The sequence below is a fragment of the Globicephala melas genome, chromosome 1 (genome assembly GCF_963455315.2).
Source record: "Globicephala melas chromosome 1, mGloMel1.2, whole genome shotgun sequence".
Classification (NCBI taxonomy): Eukaryota; Metazoa; Chordata; class Mammalia; order Artiodactyla; family Delphinidae; genus Globicephala; species Globicephala melas.
In genome coordinates this window covers 69,321,279-69,343,167 of record NC_083314.1, presented here as the reverse complement: position 1 = coordinate 69,343,167, position 21,889 = coordinate 69,321,279, and the positions used below count along the sequence as shown (strand labels likewise).

Below are 21,889 nucleotides of genomic sequence, written 5' to 3'. Positions count from 1 at the left end.
CCTTATGTATCCTTGGTCCATATTTCCTCTGAATTGTTTGGAAACTATTACAGCTCTAGATTGTTTCTCTTTTCTCATACCTTATGCAACTTAAAAAAATGGATACTTTCAAACTTCTGCTCGAGAAACTTCTTATCCTTGCTTTGCTACAATCTATTTTTCACACAAAATACAGAATGATCCTTGTGAAAGTTCATGACAGTGGTCCACCTCTAACACAAATAGTGTTTTTGAGTGAGTTTTAAAAAGCTGTCTCTTCCTGAAGACATTTGCTGATATCTTATGGAGAATTGTAATGGATATACATATCTATGATGTCTACAAATGTGAATGGCAGCCTCTGAAGTTGTACAGTGCAAAATCTGTATATCTCTACGACTGGTTCTGCATTATTCCATGCTCAAAACCTTCTGATGCCTTCCCTTCACAGTCAGAAAGCAATAAAGTTGAAAGTCCCATGTACACAGAATATATAAATAATTCCTACAAACTAATAATGTAATTGGTAAAACACTTGGATAGACTCTCTACAAAGAAAGATATAAAAATGGTCAATATGCACAAAGTATTCAACATCATTAGATGTCAGAGAAATGCACATTAAAACTCCAATGAGGTAGTTCTATGCACCCACTAGAATGGCTAAAATGAAAAAAGGCTGACAATACCAAATGTTGGAGACGATATGGAAGAACCAGAACTCTAATGTTGCTGAAGGGAATAAAGAAGGATACAACTCTTTTAGAAAGCCATTTAGCAGTTTTGTTTCATTTAAAGTCAAAAATACACTTACCCTATGACCTAGCAATTTCAGTTTAAAATATTTACCCAAGGGAAATGAAAAGCTATGTCAACACAATGACTTGTACGCAGTAACGGCCAGAGGAAATAATTCAAATAAATACTAATGAAAATAGATAAATAATTTTGGTATGTTCATATATTGGAATACTAATTAATTAGAAGTAAAAAATAGGCTAATCATACATGCAAGAACCTGGATAAATTTCAAAAAACATATTGAGCAAACAAAGACTTACCAAAAGAATGTATACTCTGTGATTCCATTCATATTAAGTTATAGGATGGGTGAAACTAATCCATGATAGAAAAAAATTAGACTGTATGCTTCAGGAGGCAGGGTGGAGACTGACTGGAAGTGGATATGAAAGAACTTTCAAGGGTGATGGAAACATTCTATACCGTGTTTGAGATGGGGTTACAAGGGTGAATATAATTATCAAAATGTATCTAATTCTCTACCTAAGATCTGTGCATTTCACTGTATACTAATTTTATTTAAAAAAGAATCAGGGGCTTCCCTGGTGGCACAGTGGTTAAGAATCTGCCTGCCAATGTAGGGGACATGGGTTCAAGCCCTGGTCCGGGAAGATCCCACATGCTGCGGAGCAGCTAAGCGCATGCACCACAACTACTGAGCCTGTGCTCTAGAGCCCCCAAGCCACAACTACTGAGCCCATGTGCCACAACTACTGAAGCCCACGTACCTAGAGCCCATGCTCTGCAACAAGAGAAGCCACCGCAATGAGAAGCCCACGCACTGCAATGAAGAGTAGTCCCTGCTCACCACAACTAGAGAAAGACTGCACTCAGCAACAAAGTCCCAACGCAGCCATAAATAAATAAATTTTTAAAAATTTAAAAAATAAAAAAGAATCAGTGCCTGGGTCCAACACGATCCTTCTCCTGGCTGCTTCCCCCGTCTCATATCCTACCACTCTACTCCTAACTTAGAGTGCCCCAGGCACTATGCCCTGCTTGTTCCTCAAACCTACCAAATACACTCGCTCATTCTCTTTTTTTTTTTTTATGTCTGTTCAGTTCTTCTGCATATTTTTTAAAAATAATTAATTAATTAATTTTTGGTAGGCTTTCTCTAGTTGCGGCGAGTGTGGGCTACCCTTCATTGCGGTGAGCGGGCTTCTCATTACGGTGGCTTATCTTATTTCAGAGCATGGGCTCTAGGCACACAGGCTTCAGTAGTTGTGGCACACAGGCTCAGTTGTTGTGGCTTACGGGCTCTAGAGCACAGACCCAGTAGCTGAGGCACACGGGCTTTGTTGCTCTGCAGCATGTGGGATCTTCCTGGACCAGGGATCGAACCCATGTCCCTTGCATTGGCAGGCGGATTCTTAACCACTGGTGATAGTATTTACCAGAAGAAACTTGAAGTCTACAGTCAGGAAGATAAAGCCCATGTGCTCCATGACAATGGTTTTACAGTTTTAACAAATTAATATCCATACACAGAACACAGAATCCTCCAAAGTCTGTTTCAGGTTTAATTCCCAGAAATTGCTTCAATAAGTAAATACTTTCTAACTCACTTGCAGCTTCACTATGTCCTGCTAATTCATTGTGCTGCTCTTGCTCAGGAATGATCTTCAAAGCATTTAACCTAGCAAAGTTTATCAAACACATTGTTCCCCAACTGCTTGAAGCTTATCCTACAACAACTTCTATGACTCACGGAGAAAGCAAGCTATAAGGATTACAAGTGATTTTTTAACCTTTTTAAACAACAACAACAACAACAAAAACTTTAGTAGAAACAGTAACATTTATAAGAAGTAAAAAAAAAAGCAAATTAAAGAACACAGAAACTAAAATGAGCGCAGTTTTTCCTCAACTCTAGTTTTGACTCACTGCATTCTTGGTGCCAAAAAGCAAGCAACAAAATATATTCACGGAAAAGAGTAATCCATGAGAGCAAGATTGAAGACTGAAGAATCACAGGACTCCATATAACAGAATCATCCAGGAAGTTTAATTAATTGAAGGCTTTCAGGAGAAAAGGGAACCCTCTTGCACTGTTGGTGGGAATGTAAATTGATACAGCCACTGTGGAGAACAGTATGGAGGTTCCTTAAAAAACTACAAATAGAACTACCATATGACCCAGCAGTCCCACTACTAGGCATATACCCTGAGAAAACCATAATTCAAAAAGAGTCATGTACCAAAATGTTCATTGCAGCTCTATTTACAATAGCCTGGAGATGGAAACAACCTAAGTGTCCATCATCGGATGAATGGATAAAGAAGATGTGGCACATATATACAATAGAGTATTACTCAGCCGTAAAAAGAAACGAAATCGAGCTATTTGTAATGAGGTGGATGGACCTAGAGTCTGTCATACAGAGTGAAGTAAGTCAGAAAGAGAAAGACAAATACCGTATGCTAATACATATATATGGAATTTTAGAAAAAAAAATGTCATGAAGAACATAAGGGTAAGACGGGAATAAAGACACAGACCTACTGGAGAATGGACTTGAGGATATGGGGAGGGGGATGGGTAAGCTGTGACAAAGCAAGAGAGTGGCATGGACATATATACACTACCAAACGTAAAATAGATAGCTAGTGGGAAGCAGCTGCATAGCACAGGGAGATCATCTCGGTGCTTTGTGACCACCTAGAGGGGTGGGATAGGGAGGGTGGGAGGGAGGGAGACACAAGAGGGAAGAGATATGGGAACATATGTATATGTATAACTGATTCACTTTGTTATAAAGCAGAAACTAGCACACCATTGTAAAGCAATTATACTCCAATAAAGATGTAAAAAAAAATAGAAGGCTTTCATTATAATAGTTCATGTATAACAAGTTCAATGACATGGACACTAAAGAATCATTGTCCCAGGCTTCATTTTCATTGGGGAAGGCTTGGTTCCATAATACACATCTAGAGTTCCACCTCCTGACTATTCTCTCTCTTTTTGTACCCCCTAAAGGCACACAGACCTTAGATTCATTTCCTTCTCCCTGACTCCCCTATTATCTAGGTAGACGGGGGTGAGAGAGTACTGGAGAGAGCTGATCTGAGAAATAAAACCTTAGATGATGACATTATTGAATGTACAGCAGAATGTATTCTGCTGAATAGATTTCCCCCAAATAGCAACAGTGAAAAAGATGTATTCCTGAAATACATCAGCAATTTTATAGCTTTAAATCTCTTCCAATATTTTTCTTGGGAAATAATCTATGGTCTTGCTCTTTTCACCCACCTCTACCTTTCAAGCCTTATTCTCTCTGATAATCACTCGTGTACCCTGAACTCTATTCATTAATCTACCTATTGACTTCCAAGCATACCCTATATACTTGTTCAAGAACCCTTGCCCAGAATTCTCTTCTTCCTCCATGATAACTTGTAGGAATAGTTCTTTTGAAGTTTCACAAAGCTCTCATCTCTTCAAAAGAGGCTTCACAGTTGTCTCTTTTTCTTTTAAAATACTACTGTAAGACTTTCTGCTTCTAACAAGTTAGCACTGATGTCATTTTGCTTTCATAAATGTCTGATTCCTCAAACATTATAATATCCTAGAAATCAGTAACCACAACTTTTATATTTTTGCATCTCCTGAAATTCCTGACATAATATTTATTGAATCAGTATTGAGAAGGCAAAATCAAATCCTAGCTTTTACCACTGACCAGCCATGAAAATTTAAGAACAGTATTTTATCTCTTGGAAACTCTGATTTCTCTTCTGTAAAAATGATTACAAAAATGTAAATTTCAAAGAGGTGCTGTAAAGACTCACTATGACAGTATATTCCACTTGGAATGGCACTTGACCCATTGCGTGTGTTCAACAAATGATAGCTTAAACAACTTCTGTGTTCTGTACGGTTGAGGTGTAGTAATTATATTCTCCAGATAACTCATTCAGATAATGTCCTCAATTTGGCCTGCAATTAAAAGCAGGACAGCCACCTGTGAGAAAGAATATCTAAGTACTTAATGACAGCTCTAATCTACAAGAAGAACAGCTCTTCTTAAGGTGACTTATTGTCACCAAACCCACTTATCTCTATGAACAATTTACTCTGCAACTAGTCTAGTATTAGCTGCCAATTCCTCTGGGATTTATTGCAATGATAAACTTCCCAAACAATGGGAAGTCTTCCCAAGGGACATTAAATAGCTATCTGGATAATTTAAAGGAAAACTTTGATGGGAAAATGCGAGTTTTGTTCTAGTCAAGTGAATTGGTGGGGTTTCAGGGCTCTTCACAGCCTTCCAGTATGGTACCATTCTTAAGCCATGTCTTTCCAACCATATTGTCTGTGACATGGGTGAATTTCTATTTCAGATCAATTTAGTATGTAATCAGTAACTATTAGGATTGACTATCAGGCAAACATGTTCAACTAAATTACATTTAACTGTACCGTAACTTTTCAAATCATCTATATACTTCTTTAGTTTTTGAAATTATATTGCATATTGCAATTGGATTGAAGAATGTACATATTTCCTTTCCTGGAAAAATGGCCACTCCTTCCTGACTGATCCCATTGTATATTACACAAAGTTCTTTCACAGCACTACCAATACATTATTGCTCCTGGGGGGCAGGCAGCAACTAATATTTACTCATCTTTTAATCCTACTCTTAGAACCTAGCACAAAGCTGGCCCATGGTAGAGGATCAACAGTTTATTCTTTCAGTCAATTCATACGCTTTCTCAGTTGCTCCTACTCCATCACTAAGTTTCTCTGTGATGTCGAGTAGATCATTTCTCTGGGTAATGCCTCTGTTTCCTCCATGGAAAAGGAAGGACTTGAATCTCTGAAATTCTATAATTTTATGAAAACAAGGAAACAGAATGAAAAGAGACATTCAATACAATAGGTTGATCCCTAGGGCAGATATGTGGGCAAGGCAGTCCTGGTGCTCAGCTTTCCAGATCTCATTTTCTTCCTACCCATATTATCTCCCTCAGGACAGAGAGTGACAGTGTTAGTAAGAGCAGAGATAAAACCACCTTCTTTATTAGATCTGCGTGAGACCAACAGGCCTCCCATACATGTAGAGAGTCAGATCTTCCTTGGCTTTAATATGGTTAGAGAGCGTTGCTGGACCTCACCCTTTAATTTTTTAATGAACTGATTACCAGGCCCAGGGATCAAAGACTCCTGTTGTTTATCTTTACTCTTTTAGTTTAATGATTGCTGACACTCAATCAGGGTGTCCTAAAGACCCAGATGAAGTTTGATTGTCATTCAAGATCAAATAATAAAAAAACTCACCAAGCTCTATAATGTCCCACTATGAACCTAAGGGGTGATGGACAATAGCATTACCCATGTTTAAAATGAGCTATCCCTGATCCTTATTTGACAGATAAGGAACCTAAGACTCAGAGACAAACTGATTTCCTTGTTCTGGGCACTAGTCAAGCAGGGAAGCAGGGTTTCCTCAAAATATTAGGGAAGGATTTTCCTAGAAAAACACTGCTTGATGAACACAAATCTTTTATTTTTATCCCCGCTGATGCTCCTCTTGGAATCCCAGGTGTTAATGCTTCCTCTAGGATTATAGCAGGTATATAGAGATAAAAGGTGGAAAGAATCAGCTTTACTGATGGCTGTTCAGTAAACACAAAATTCAGAACTTCTTGATAAGTTGGATTTGAAATTGTGGCTAGGATCTTGGGCCAAACTAGGACCATCTTAACACTTCGCCCTAAATGTAGACGTTGACATCAGTGGGAATGGTAGGGTTTGATTTACTCATTCAAATGGCAAGGAAGAAACTGGAAAATGGTCCACCTTCAACAAATGGAGGAACATCTGCCCTGTTTATCTGCTTCGTGATGGGAGGAAGAGTTGTCTCCTCTTATAAAACTAGGGGCAGAAAGTACACGAGAGAAGGAGAATGAGAAAAGTACTTATAATGCCATTCAATTTAGTAAACATACTGCAAGTGAAGTTACCCCACTGAGCATGAGGTTCTCGAATTTCAAATCATCTGCACCTGCTCCTTGAGTTGGAACAAAAATGGGTGGAAAGAGACAGGAAGTGTCCACTCTAATAATCTACTTTATGGAGAGTAGAGTAAAAGTGTCTCTTCTATGGAAATGTAAGTAAGGAAGAATCAGTTCCTCCTTCTGGAAGCTTTTAGTTTAGGTCTTCATTTCTCTCCTGTAGTATGGCCAATAAGCCTCTTAGTATGTTTATCAAGATTCTTCTAATTTATGTTTTTCATAGCATGAAGGAAGGTCTTCTTTATAGAAGATTAAATAATGCCTCCAACTTTCTACCAAACCTTCAATATTTCCTTGAGAAAGTCATCCACTCTTTCCTCAGATTCCTGTTAAATGGGGGAATGATGGTAATTGCTGTGCAAGGTTTTTGTGAAGGTTAAATGAGTTAATATCATAAATCACTAGTTAGTACTAGTTATTAGTTTCCTCATTATATTTAACTTCCACTGCCTTCTCTCAGCTACCCCTAGCTCAGTACATGGTATTCCAATCAGTAGGTACAATACTACCATTGTTCCTAGGGAAACATGGGCTTGAGCCTGGAAGTACTTAGCTCATTCATTTAATTTAACAACACCTTATAGATCTCGGCTGACCCAGGACACAAGGCCCCAAAGACATCCATTGGGTTCTCCAGTTGAGTCCTAAGTCTTTCTGCAAACATGGGTTAGGCTATGGTGTTGCAGAGCTAACTGCTGATCATCTAGAACTGAGGCACTAGTAGACAACATGACTAGAGACACAGTTGTGAATTTAATATTTCGGAAACAATCACTACAGCTATGAAATTATCATAAACTGAGTGCAAGGAAAAAACGAAAGCCAAAGACAAATATGTAAAGAATATCTATTTTTAGAGCAATGACCTTTAACCATCTATGTGTCTTGAACCAATCATGAATATTGTCTCAAGTGTTCCCACAGCAAATTTAAAAGGTGGTTAGGGTGAGTCATTATAGCTTCAAGATTAAATGGCTTGTCCAAAGTCACACCGTGAGCTAGTTGCATAGCTACGAATAGAACCTAGGTTTCCTAAACCCCTGCTAAAGAAAAGCTGCTAAAGTCAGGTATGGTGGGACTGGAGAAAGCCTTACTTTTGCTGATGCTAGGGTGAACTTTCAAGATTTGGTCTTTGGAGCAGAAATGCCTTTCCCTGCTCACCTCACTACTTTTAAACTCTTGGCAGAGAGAAACTGAAAACATAGAAAATATTATTAGTGTTAGAAAAGTGCCAATCTCAGCTAAGCTCTGTTGAGTCAGTAATTCAACATAAGAGGATTGGTAGAGAGGGTAAGAATAAATAACTTCTAAGGTTCTCTGAGCATTTGAATTTATGATCTATAAAATTCCATCCATAAAAGGGAAAAAATTTGGACATGTAAAATTATAGACCAGTTCTGCCCAGGGCTTAGTCATTAGCAAGGGAGTTTTTCATAAATAAAAGGTTAGGGGTGTTTCTGGGTTTTTAACAGACCTAAATGTCTCAGATGTTATGGAAACTTGCTAAGTGGAAGGCACCGTGCAAAAAACTTGATAGGTACTATCCCTCACCTTATGAAGCTTAGAATCAAGAGGAGAAAAAATTCAGTGCTAAAAGTTGTCCAGTAATGCATTAAGATTGTTTTCTTTTTTCCTCAAGTTACATTTATGTAAGACAACATAACACATACCCAGAGGAACTCAATCCTCTGTCATGCCTATTAAACATCTTAGCCAATATATTCCTTGATTTAACAAGTTCTTTGTGAAGATGTTGGTTTCTCAGTGGAGCCAGAGTATATATAAGGATCACTGAGCAAGCAGTAGATTTTTTTTTCTTTGGTCTTTAAGGAGTTTAGAAACATAACAAAAAAGTTTTAGTTGTACTTTTTTCATTTTTGAAGGAATAAAGCTACACTGAGAAAAATATGAGAAAGAAAAAACAATGTCACCCCATAATCCCACTATTCTAACACTCTCTGGTCACATCTTAGTTTCTTTTGCTGATCTCTCCTTTTCTCAAGGATTCTTAACTATCTTGAGACCTAGGACTTGGTCCTTGAACTTTTCATCTTTTCTATCTTAACTTTCTCCAAAGTGATCTCACTTAATCTCCTGGCTTTGTGTGCCATCTGTACGTTGATGACTCCCAAATGTATAACTCCAGCCTAGATTTCCAGCTAACTCCTTTATTGTTATACCCATCTCCCTCCTTAGGCTCCAGCAACCAATAGTATGTTCACTACCTCTATAATTTGGTAATTTTGAGAATGTTACTTAAATAGTATCATACAGCGTGTAACCTTTTGGGATTAGCTTTTTTTTTTTTTTTTTTTGCGGTTATGTGAGCCTCTCACTGTTGTGGCCTCTCCCGTTGTGGAGCACAGACTCCGGACCCACAGGCTCAGCGGCCATGGCTCACAGGCCCAGCCGCTCCGTGGCATGTGGGATCCTCCCGGACCGGGGCATGAACCCGTGTCCCCTGCATCAGCAGGCGGACTCTCAACCACTGCGCCACCAGGGAAGCCCCTGAGATTAACTTTTTTTGTTCAGCATAATTCCCTTGAAATACTTTCAAGTTGCTACATATATCAATTGCCCATTCATTTTCTCATTATGTATGTACCACAGTTTATTTAAACACTTATCCATTGAAAGATACTTGAATTGTTTATAATTTTTGGCTATTACAAATAAAACTTACAAATAATGTTCTATGAACACTCATATACATTTTTGTGTGGACATTTCATTTCTCTGCAATAAACCCCCAGGAATGTGATTGCTGAATTGTATGTTAAGCATATATTTAGTCTTCTAGGAAGCTGCCAAATTATTTTCCAGAGTAGCCGTACCATTTTACATTCCCATCAGCAACGTAGGAGAGATCTAGTTTCTCCACACACTTGTCAACACCTATTATTGTTTGTCTGTTAGATTACAACCATTCTAGTGGGTGTATAGTGGTATCTTGTGGGGTTTTCTTTTCCTTAGTGTTTAATGATGTTGAACATCTTTTCATGCATTTACTTGCCATCTGTATACTCTTCTTGATGAAATATCTTTTTCATGTCTTTTGCCCATTTTTCCAGTTGTAATTTTTTTGGGAGTTCTTTATATATACTTGATAAATCTTTTGTCAAATATGCGGTTTGCAATTATTTTCTGCCTGTAGCTTGTGTTTTCATTCTCTTTACAGAGTATTTTGCAGAGAAAAGTTAAAAATTTCACTTAACTGTGTTTATTCCAGTTTTTCTCAATTGATTTTACCATGATTACCTTTTTTGGCCCATAATTAGCATCTTAAGATAATGAGCATCTGCAAAACACAGATTTAGAAATGCTGTTTCAGCCATTTCCTTACTCTACCTCTGACATCCAAGTGTACCTGTCTGATGCACCCAATTCTCTCAGGGTGGGGGCCAGCAGCTAATCTGAAATCCAAATTTATGGCAGTGAGCGCTATGAGAATGCACCATATCCCCAGTTTCATATTGTATTCTGTCAGGGGCTTTCTAGAGGCAAACTCAAAGCAAGTAGGAAGTGATTTGGAAGGTGAAAATTTTAGTCTCCATGGAAGCTGGCAGGGAAAAGACTTCAGATTGCTAAAAGAGAAGCACTAGATATGGATTCTAATCCTAGATTGGTCACTAATTGTCTGTGTAACATTAAATAAGCCACTCCATTCTGGGCCTCAGTTACCTCATCTGTAAAAGTGAAAGGGCTAGCTACAGCAAATTTAATATTCTATCATTCTAAATTACACCAATACACCAGCTGATTGCAAATATGAATCTCATCTTTGATGAAGTTATTTCATGATTCTACTTGGAAGCCCTTAAAGGGGGATAATTTGAGCATTGGGTGTGTTTAAATAAGCCCTTAGACCCCTCCAGGGTGAGTCAATTTTCTGCACCACTTTTCCAATAAAGACATAAGGTTTTCACTCTGCTTCTTCTAGGATCAAAGTGTTGAAGCAAGCCTCCACTTCTACAGGTTGCCCATGTCAAGATACTCTGAAATCTACACTCTGGTTCTTTGATGTTTTATTTCTAATCTAAATCAACATTGAAAATCAGTGATCAGGAATAAATTAGGACAGAATGAAACCATCTTTTCTAAAGTTAAATGGAGCTTGAGGATAGAGAGGGTACAAGAACGGGAGAAGAGGAAGAGGAAGTTGGTGAAAAGGTTAGGATGATGATTAATTAGCCAGTAGGCAGATACACATCCATCCAATAAAAAAGTGTCATTAAGATTGGTTTATAATTAATTGCAACAGCATCTTTGCTTAAAAGGAACTTCACACAAAAACAGTACATCACTTAAACAATTTGGTAATCAGTTTCAAAAGATGCTTTTTTCCCAACCTGTCATCCCAAGACAGGGGAACAAAGAATACTGTCCATATATGGAGGGGAAAGAAGGATGAAAATAACTGTCAATCTAACGATGCTGATATCCTGGTGCGGGAGGAGAGAAAGGCAGAAATGTTAAGTGCAAGAAACAGGTACATAGAAGTCTAAGAAAACAGACAGTGAGGGTTGATGTGGAAGAACATCATCACAAAATCATGCTGATATTTAGAAAAATAGTAGTTAGATCAGTAAAAGTTTAACAATCTCAGATCTGAAAGGATTTGGAAGGTGATGTTGTCAGCCACCTTCCCCTTTTTCGTGTGCTCACATTTCTTTTCAACACAATCATTCATTCATTCTTCCATTTAGCACTTATTTTTTTGAAGCCCTACTATGCACCAAGTACTACCAAGAATCCTGAGAACACTGAAGTGATTAAGACACAATCTTTTTCATCAAGGAGCTGTCATTCTAGTCCATTCTAGTCTAGATTCGACAACCAAAGAAATATTTATGAAATAATGTGATGTGTTTTTTGGCAATACCGACTGGGGGCTATTGAAAGCAAAAAGGAAGAATTCTGCCTGGGTGAGTGGGAAACCCACAGGAAGTGGGTGTGGTTTGGGAGGGTAAGATTGGGAAAGGATTCTTAGGATTATTTAAATCTAGAATTCCCTTTGGGAATCTAACAGCATGAGTTTTTTTCTCTCTTAAGTATTCAACTGGTGAATGTGAGGTGGGGAGGATGGGGGATCTTCAAATTACCAGCCTGCCACCAAACGGCAAAATATTACCCTCTTTCTGTTCTTGAGAGCAGCACCATAGAATGTTAGCACTAGAAAGTATCTCGCAGAAAGTGACATTTCCAGAAGGAAACTGAGGTCCAGAGAAAGATAGCAACACACACACTCGAAAGTCTAACAGAGTTGGGACTAAACTCCTAATCCAGTTTTTTTTTTCCATTACCCCTCTCTCCCCCACCCCATGCCCCTTTTCTCTTTTTCAGGCTATACTTATAACCTCCCTAGGGTGCTAGATAATACTTGCATATTCTAGCTATTTTTATTTTCACGTATTTTTCCCATGAAGATTTTGTTGTTTCCTCTTTCAGACATGGCCCAAGACCACAGTCTGGCCTCATTAACTGATCCCTGTGGCACCTTAAAGGACAGTCCTCCCTAGGGAGACACATGGATGGGGATTACTAGTCCCCAGTTACTGCATTCCCACCAGCCCTGGCCCTTTCTGCAGAGCTAAGATGCAAGCAATTTGCAATCCATGTTGAGGAAAATATTTAAGCTTGCAGCCAGTTTGGCTTCTTCCAATGTCGTTTACAACCTTTGTAGTTTGAATCTGTTCACAGAAGAATTAATTGCTGGTTTTGAATGTTATTAGGGAAGAAACCCAACTAGTTCTCAGGATACTCATCTGGGAAATTTTCAGCTTCAGGAAGAATTGTCAGATGGTTTCAAAAAAATAACTTGACAAATTAATGCCCTTTACAGAAGTTAGCTGTGGGTGGGTGGGAGATGGATATAAATCTGGAGTAAAGAGAGATGGCTTAATAATGGCAAAGCCCTTTTCCCTTCTGTATCTTTGTCTTTCTACAGTGACATTCAGAATCCTAAAGCCAAAACCCATATTACACAGAGGAAGAAAAATGCAGCTATATTTACGTGAGATTTGGGAAAGCTAAAAGCCCTCATCTGCTAAAAGTTTCTCTCTCCACTGACCCTCCCTCTGGTTTGGCCTGATACATTTCCCTTTTAGATGCACACACTTTGAGTTATTTAAACCAAACTCACAACCTTATCTTCAGAAGGAGAATACTAAAATGTATACTTTACTACATGTAACATCACCAGCATCTTGCTAGGCATGGAGCCAAAGTGTTCTATGCATGTTAAATAATGATGATGGTTTATTCCTTCATTTGCTAAATTAAATATCTGAACTCCCAGTTTACATCCAGCGCTGTGGTTAAAGATAAACTAAGACAGTTTCAGCCTTAAAGCGCTTACAGCCCCTGAGGAGAGAGAGATCTATAAACAGATGATTGCAATACAGTGCAGCAAATAATTATAATGGAGGGAGCCACAAGTATGATGGAAGATCATTGGTACAGCTGGAGACAGGGAATGGCCTGTGATATCTGACTCCTAAAAGCCAGTGGGAGTTATTATTATGTGAATCCTGGCAGTTGCAGAAGTTCTCCATCACTCATAGAATTATAGGCTGGAAAGGGAGAGAGAACATGGCATCAGCAAATCTAGAGTGGCCAGTAGGGGGACAGGGGCTTGCTTGGGAGGAATGCGTGAGGGGCAGGGCAGGAGCCCTGAGCACTGGGTACTCAGGTAACAGACTGACTATACCCTCCACCAGGAAGGGAGGTCACCTAGATAAATGTTGGGGAATGGAGGTCAAGTGCAAATTCCAAAAAAGAACACTGAAGGCATCCTCTGGTTGCTTCAAAATATCCCCATGTTCCACTCTGCTCTTAAACCAATGACATATTACCAGTATACATTCTTTCTGTTCCCACTTCTGTATGTCATCCACACATATCTGTGAGGGGCTACATGGAAGGGAGCTAATTTTTTTTTAATAATTATCATTTATTGGGTGCTTACAGTATTTTACAATTATAATTTATAATCTTCCCAACAGCAAATCAGTGAGTTTGGAATTACTAATCTCCTTTTATGTTATAAGACTGAAAAAAAAAAGTTAAGAAAAGTTAAGTAACTTGCCGAGGTAATATAACTGAAACAGGAATTCAGATCCAAAGCCTATGTTTTTTGTTCATGATACGGTCACACTTCACAAGTTTTGGAATCAGGCATGTTTGGATTTAAATTAATAAAAATATATTTGTTCCTCGTGTGATTTTTACTTTTATTTCCCTTTATTTTATTAATAGGGTCTTTGGCTGGTTTGTTTTATTTAAGAATCCTACATAAATATTTGCTTCTCTCATTTGCCTATTTTGGCTTCCTTGAGAAAATGTTCTTAGCTTATTGAAATGATCGTCAGTGCTCCAAAAATCGTGAGTTCCAGTCAAGTCAGTTTAACAGCTTCACTGGGCAAATATCATGTATTCAAAACTGGTGAATACTCTAGATACCTCTCTTGCGCTGATTTATAATTTTTACGTCCCTAATCACCACCTAAAACGTCATATAGTTGTTCATTTGAATATTGTTCATCTCTTTTTTTCAGGCTGTGCAGACTGTTTTATATTCTGCTTTTAAAATATTCCTTAATCTTAATACGTGGAATTTAATATGTGCGGTAATTCCCTTACATAATACGTGGTACACTTTCACAGTTGAACAGACCACATAGTTGCCATTTTTAATGTTTTAAATATTTAATAACTTATTAAATATAATAAATTATTATATTTATTGTAATATTCAATAATTTATTAAATATAATCTTCCCAACAGCAAATAATAATTGGAACTTCTGCAACTGCCAGGATTCACATAATAATAACTCCCACTGGCTTTTAGGAGTCAGATATCACATGCCCTTCCCTGTCTCCAGATGTACCAATGTTCTTCCATAATGTTTGTGTGCTTCACTGATTTCCATACCACCAGAAGCAGAACATCCAAGGACAGAGGAGATGAAACAGTTTGGTTCTGAGCCCAGACCAGAAGAATTTCTGTGATCTTGAGTCCTTGAATGGGGTGGATTGTACATTCTTCTGAGGGCCAACAGAATGTTGTCCATCTCTTGCACTAGACTGTGAACTCCATGAAACCAGGAACATCCCCAGTTTTGTTCAAAGATATACCCTCAGGAACTAAGCAGTCCTGGAAACCCATCGGTGCTTTACAAATATGTTAAATGATTGAGTGACTATTAAATACTGAAGGAAATATAAGGACGTGTAAGACACATTTTGGTCTCAATATGTGCGCCTGGTAGGGGACCCGAGACATAAATGCACGAAGTTGCCAACTGACGTAAGTGGCAGTTTACCTATTATAAATCTGAGGCCTCATATTCAGATGTGAAGTAAATTTAACATTTCTGTTTAATAACTCAGCCTAAACTGGATTTCTAGCCTCTATTCTGTTAGTGTGGCAGAAACTTTATGTGTTTCTTCTCTTTTCCCCAATTTGTGTCTAGGACTTGATGAGAGCTTGTGCAAGGCCAAGCCCCAGGGGTGAGGATGCTGTCTGGAACTCACTTATCTATGCACACCAGTCATCAATGTGATGACCTTTGGTCCTCTCTCTGTGGCTCCTCCAGGCCTGGAGTTCTCTTTGTCCCTTCTTTTCTTGTGCATAAAGGCACAGAAATCCTTGTCCTGTTTTTCAGCTATCTCTTAAAGTCTGTCTTTGGACCTCTCTGCATCCATACCCTCTCTGAGGTTTTGTCACCTTTCCTGGGCTCTGTCTACAGAACTGGGTCCATTCTCTGCTCTTGAGAGTGCCAAAGCCTTCATACCACCTCCTGGGATTATGTCAGAGAAGAAAGGTATAGGGCCATTCTCTCTCTCAGGCCCACAGAACTCTGTTCTTATAAACTCCCCTGCATTGCTGCTTCCTTTCCCAAGCCTGGAAGAGTATTTTTCTAGTGTAGGAGGGGGGGAACACCTCATTTTTCTCAATCCATATGTTTTCCAAACATTTTTGTCTCTCCTCTAACCCCTTCCTGTAAGGTTTTAGGAAAACAAAGCCAGGATCAAGAGACTCACAAACTTTGTGCTCTTTCCTGGAATGATGAACACAGATAACTAATATCTTGTATAGAAAGAAGAGAAATGGGGAAATATCAGGGGGGAAAAAAAGTTAATATTTCAAAAACATTATTTTACTATATTATTCTCCTAGTAAACCTCTGCATTCCTGTGAAAAACAGGTATTTTTCATCCAGTCGTTTTATCTCTACTCCCTCCCCAAAAGGTTAGGACCTGGGTCTGTCCTAAATTGGGCTCTCCAGGGCAATAATATCATAATCAAAACAACCTACTCAAAAGAAAATAACCTAGTCTGTATAATGGAGCTAACAATCTATAGGTCACAAATCAATAGCCAGACTGGCCAACGTGACTAACACTGGAATTGAGAAGCCAGTTCACATTCTGGGACAAGAGGTGAGCACTCTGTGTTTAATTAGATTTTACTCAAGTACATTGCCTTCTCCTCATAAGGCATTTACTCAAAACATCCATTAGTGTCAGTATTTTAGTAGTTATTTTAGTAATAGGACATGATTTCTTGAGGGTTGGCATGCCCATCGGTGTCCATTCTTGCTCTTGGATGGCATGTTGCTAGAAAGTCTAAGACGTCATCTATTTCAATGGTTCTATGTAGGGCCAGTTTTCTAGGCAGTTGTCTCTGTGCTGCAGACACCATGGGACTGGATTGGGAGGGCATGGTCCTCGGATGGCAAACACATTGCTTTATGCTGCTATCACCATCATTTTCTACATCCGCCACTGTGTGCGAGGTAGTCCCCTTTCCCGTTGATTAGAGGGTCCCCCGCCTCTTTATTCAGTCCCCCAGTGATTGCTCCCACTGTACCTAGAAGAAGCCCTCTCTCCGAGTCACACAGATTGTTGAGCCTTTTTCCATCACTGCTACCAACATCAAAGTTCTTTCTCACCTTAGACATCTACATGGGCTGGCGATTCCTGTGTCTCTTTGAGTAGGAGTGAATTCCTTGCTGGGAGGAAGAGCTTGATTTCACAAAGTGGTCTTGGTGGTATCCTGTGCAGCTCACCTCTCAGGTCAGCTTGTCCCCTACTCCCCACTCACACCCACACCTTATGCGGTAAAGAACCTCAGGGACTTCATTACCTGAATTTTACAACTCAAGCTCTTTTCATAAAGTGTCATCTGAAAAATAGCTTGCTTAACATTTGTGGATCTTACTATTCCTATAATTTTAATTTGCTTTTATCTTGCCATCTGTAGGTTCACTCCATCCAAATTCATGGCAATCTGACCATTATGCATTTCCCTAAATGAGGGACCCTTTCTTGAGTCCTCCAAATATTCACTCTAACCTATAGTCAAGAAAGAGATTACTTCCTCAGATTCCCGAATTCAGTTCTTTTACCTTTCTAACCTCTATAGAAGTGGTTTTGAGTATATGTACCTCCCACTGTTGAAATGTTTTTTCTCCTGATGGACAGTCCCCTGACTTAGTTACTAGGTTAAATGTAACTTAGTTACCATTTCTTGAGTGTCTCCCATATTCCAGGTACTACTATTGGGTAGGGAAGGAGTGCCAAGGACTCCCCCAAACCTCATTCCTTCACGGATAAACGCTGGATGCAAAAATCAAAGGAAAGTGGTAAAGAGAAATTAATTCTTTTTTTCGTTTTTAATTTTCTGCCTTCATAGTTATGGTGAGTCAAACAGCAGGAATACATGGTCATAATGTTGTCCAAAAGAACGGAGTGTGATTCTTCCTCCCAGAAAGCTTGGTGTTTCAAAAACATTTTGTTTAAATAATTATCAGTACTTTTATCTTTGAGAGGAAATTGAGAGTCATTAGAGAGAGATAAACAACAAGATCTGAGCCATCCACTTTTTTTTTTAAATCCACTTTTTTATGTTGTTGTTTTTAAGCAGAAATACTTTAAGTAGCATATTGGATGCTCCATCCCTTAGTTTGTGACCTCTTCATCTGACAACTTAAAGGTGTAATCAAGCTGAGTTCAACATCAAGTAGCATGTGTGACGTGGCAGAGGGTCAGTTCCACTCTACCTCAGGCATCTGGGGAAGGGTTATGCCTCCTGTGTATACATAAGCCTTTTTCCTTGGTACAAACTGGCAGAAACACTCTTCTCTTCAACCAGAGGCTTCTAGGAAACCACCTTTTACTTAAACCAATGTGCTTTAAATTACATATTTTTGTATTTTTGGTTTGGATTAAGGCCTTATATCTTTAAAGTACCTCTGTGAAATGTGTGCCGGAAGGGGTAAAATTTTATGTTTGTTAAGGCAGTATCTTACCCTGGAAAGAAAAAAGGATGTGTAGTCAAAAAATGTGGACTTGAATTCTAGCTTTATCACTTACTGGCTGAGTGGTTTTTGTTTGGGGCGCTCCAACTTAAATCTCTCTTTATCTGTAAAGTGAGACTAATAGTCATGTCTGTGTCATAGGTTGTAAAGATTAAGTAAAATAATACCTGAGTAACATGGTGTAAACTCTGAGTTGAATAAATGATCATCTGTTCATTATTTATCCCATATTACATCCCACATCTCTTGTCATTAAGCATTCTGGTATGACTCACAGTCTTCATTTTCGCCCCACCTCCTGCCAAGATCACCTATGATTGCATCGTGCATGTGGATGCTCAACCAACAACATGGTCTTAAGCTCCTTGACCCCAAAATTATTCCACTTCAATAACCCAAGCACATGACTGAACTTGGACCTTGGAATGCCCTCATCTCTGGAATGGTAAATTGCAGTATTCCAAGATCTGACTATTATATCCTATCCTTATAGCCATTTTACTCCCTTACGTCAACCTATTCTTCAACCTCCTTGAGACTTTTTTGCTTACATTTTTCCTTTTTGTTCTCAATTCATCATTTTCTTTATGCTTTCCCTTCTTTTCCTACTCAATCTAAAGCTCTAGTAAGTCTCCTAAATTACTCTCACTAGTACTTCAATGGCCACAGACTCAAACCTCTATATCCTCCCTGTCAATTCATAGCCATGGGTAAACCCAGACATGTAACCTCACCACTCATACACTTGAACTGCTGAGCATTACAAAAGGCTATTACATACGTATGTGTATTGTTACCACTAGAAATGTGTGGACTCCATCTCAGTGGTACCCCCTGTACTCTGTGACAAACCTTTCACCTGTCTCTGTTCAGTCTCTCTTCCATCCCTCAGAGGAGCTGGCTAGTTCATGCTTTCTTTACACTCCACAGATCTTTACTCCACCTCTCTCGCAACTTCAACACATTTTTATAGGGAAAAAATGAGGTTATCAGAAGCTAAATCCCTTACCATCTTACCTGTGACCCTACAAACCTACAACTTATTTAAGTGTATATTCACCCTTGCTGTTTCTGCTTCTATATCAAAGGAAGCAGTTTCTCTTCTCCAGTTCAGTACTATTTTCTTCACATTTTCTACATCTGATTGCCTATTCCTATAAGTGAGCTTATACCTTCATTATCCTCTTCTATCATGTATTTACTATCCTTTCTGTTTCTAACTCCTTTCAAATAGGATATAAACATGATCAAGCTCCTTTAACCATAATTTTTAAAACATCTTCTCCTTAAACCTCGCATCCTTCTCTATCTGCACCCTATATCTATCCTTCCTTTTACAACTCAAGGCAAGACCCAGTCATTTAACTGGGAGTCACTCTAGTCTCCTCCCTTTTGTTGATCTGCTCACATTTACTCACCCATTAAATTATATGGATATTCCTTATTTTATATTTCTTGTATTCATCCCCACATGCACCTCACTGCCATCATCATCTCATCATCTCTGTTTTCATTCTTACAATTGTCACCTAACTTGACTTGCATCCCTCAAATAACCACCAGAATGATGTTTCCAAAGCATAGTGTTTTTCTTCCATGGTTCCCTACATTTTATAGGCTAAAGTTCAAACCCTTTAGAAGGTGATAAAGGGCTTTCAGTGACCTATCTCCATACCTTGCCTCAAAGTTTAATGTCCACACCACTCAAATCTTTCAATCAAATACTTTATACTTGAATATTTAGCTAAAAATTTCTTCTCTCTGTGAATTCTTACTCTACTCTTGATGCCCCACAGGCTCTCTCAGCTCCTTCTGGTAGAATGAGTCGTTTTCTCTTTTGTACAACTAATTTTCTTTGTCTAGACTTATATCTCTGTGTCTTAGATACTTTATTATATTTAGCATTTACTCATCTAATAGATTGCAAGGCAAGAGAAAGCAGGGACATATCTCATTTGTTGTTGTATTTCCAATACCTACTACAGTGCCTGGAAAATACCTAGTTCTCAAGTTTTTGGGGTTTTTTTTGCAGTACGCGGGCCTTTCACTGTTGTGGCCTCTCCTGTTGCAGAGCACAGGCTCCGGACCCGCAGGCTCCGCGGCCATGGCTCACGGGCCCAGCCGCTCCACGGCACGTGGGATCTTCCCGGACCGGGGCACGAACCCGTGTCCCCTGCATCCGCAGGTGGACTCTCAACCACTGCGCCACCAGGGAAGTCCTCAAGTATTTTTAAAGAAATAAGTGGAGGAGTTGGAACCCTAAGTGGGCTTTGGAAGATGAGTGGAATAAAATGATATAGTAAAAAACAAAGTTGAAAGATGCTCCAGAGAGAGAAAGAGACAATAGTTGTGAAAATTATGCACTTTATGATTCTAGGAAGTGCTATTCACATGGTGTTGTGGAATAAATGTTTGTGTTCCCAAAACATTCATATGTTGAAGCCCTAATTCCTGATGTGATAGTATGTGGAGGTGGAGCCTTTGGAAGGTAATTAGGTTAGATGAGGTCAGGAGGTAAAACCCTCATGATGAGATTAGTGCCCTTGTAAGAAGAGCCACTAGAAAGCTTTCTCTTTCTCTCTCTTTCTCTGAGGATACAGAGAGAAGGTGGCCACCTATAGGCCAGGAAGAGAGCTCTCACTGAAAACTGAATTGGCCAACACCTTGATCTTGGACTTCCCAGCTTCCAGAATTGTGAAAAAATAAAAATCTGTTGTTTAAGCCACCTGTATGGTGGCATTTTGCTATTTTGTTATGTCAGCTTGAGCAGACTAAGACACATGGTGATTATTGTTGGCATGTAGAGCTTCTCTGGTCAACCAAACCAGAGGTTATTTATCTATCTTATGAGACTCTGAAGTGCCTTTCCCCTCACAGTTTCTTACACTTACATGTTGCAAGATGTACATCTGATCTAAATTGAAAGCATCTGGAAAGCCAGGATTAAGTCCGATTATGAACCATGGCCCCTAGATTTGTATAGCCCACAATCCGCACAACCACACGTGGCACTTCTATTCTAAATCTATTCCAAAGTTATAATGTATGCAGCCAGGTGAGCGTTACTGGGGAGTTATGTGAGTTGTGTAAAGGTTAGGGAGGGAGAATAAAGATTTAAGATCATAGATCATAAACAAAAACCATGAAATGAAAATTACATCTTCTGAACTTCTAAACTTTTAATTTATGTGTTATAGATAATAATCTGACAATAATACTTCTAAAATTGCCTGAGCGGTGCCTGACCTCTGTAAGTTTCACAGATAGACATGTGACCATATTTGGCAAATGAATCAAGGAGTTGAATATTAATTTTGTCCAACTAAAAGATTAATTTCATTCCTAGTGATTTATATATAAATAATATACCGTATCTGATCCAACTCATCCTCTAATAAAATTTGCATGAGATTTGTCTGACACTTTCCCCCACTTCCTAAGGTTTCTGTGGTTTTACTAGATAACTCAAAATCTTTACCTGCTCAGTTCCTATTGAGGACAAAAATGTGTAAATGAGACACTAAATATTTTGGTGCTAGAGTTGTTAGGCTTATCTCCAAAAAATATAGTTATTCAAACATAAACAATACCTTCTAGTGAAATAGAGCCACAGTTTTAACTGTAAGAAACTATTGACATAAGAAAAAGCTTGAAGTACGTAACCCAGAGCCAAGGGATTTTTCCTCATTATCAGAGAATACTAGAAATACATTAGAGGCCACTTCTTTCAATACCTTCATTTTACAGACAAGGA

The 21,889-nt window shown here is 38.7% G+C and overlaps 1 long non-coding RNA gene across 1 annotated transcript in view; it reads right to left on the bottom strand.

The window, feature by feature from the left end:
• Window positions 1-21,889, bottom strand: part of LOC132593613 (uncharacterized) — a 59,606-nt gene that overhangs the window by 1,290 nt on the left and 36,427 nt on the right. The window lies entirely within an intron of this gene.